The sequence below is a fragment of the Crocuta crocuta genome, unplaced genomic scaffold (genome assembly GCF_008692635.1).
Source record: "Crocuta crocuta isolate KB4526 unplaced genomic scaffold, BGI_CrCroc_1.0 scaffold613, whole genome shotgun sequence".
Classification (NCBI taxonomy): domain Eukaryota; kingdom Metazoa; phylum Chordata; class Mammalia; order Carnivora; family Hyaenidae; genus Crocuta; species Crocuta crocuta.
The window spans coordinates 1,123,476-1,124,054 of NW_027528880.1; the positions used below are offsets into that span (position 1 = coordinate 1,123,476).

At 59.2% G+C, this 579-nt stretch overlaps 1 protein-coding gene across 1 annotated transcript in view; it reads right to left on the reverse strand.

The window, feature by feature from the left end:
* GMEB2 (glucocorticoid modulatory element binding protein 2) overlaps positions 1-579 on the reverse strand; it is a 22,786-nt gene extending 22,207 nt beyond the window's left edge. The window contains exon 1 of the mRNA XM_077756860.1: positions 567-579. The gene's annotated coding sequence lies outside the window, so the exon portion shown is untranslated. The remainder of the gene's footprint in view (positions 1-566) is intronic.

Sequence of the window (579 nt, forward strand, 5' to 3'; positions counted from 1 at the left end):
GTTCCCGGCCGCACTCTTCCCAGCAGCCGTGGTGGCAACAGCCAAAGGCCACGGGCAGAGGAGCGGATGCAGAGAACGCGGTGTGCACACAGCAGAACGTAACCTCGCGACCACACGGACGGACCCGGGGGCTAACACGCGGGGTGAGAGGAGCCAGGCGCGGCACGACCCGGCTTCCAGGGGGAGCGGGCGGGGGGCTGCCAGGGGCCGGCGGAGGAGGGGCTCCGCGGCGGTTCCGGCTGCGGTGCAGACGGTACCGCACAGCACGGCGCCCGCGGGCGGCACGGACCACGCACTGGAAATTGGCCCAGGAGATGCCTCTTGCGTTAAACGTTCTCATCACGAAATAAGGGGGTGGGAGGAAGCTCTGTGAGGCGAAAGTCGGGATGGAGTAATGGTTTCCCCAGCACGCACATCTCCAGATTCATCAAGCTCTATTAATTATGCACACATTTTCTGTACGTCAAAAACAAGACCGATGTAATCCACACTTGTATTTAAAGCTTTAGCACAGAGAACATGGATTCCGTGGAAAATCAACCAAGCGAATTGCAAAGTTACTCAACTTGGTAACACGTC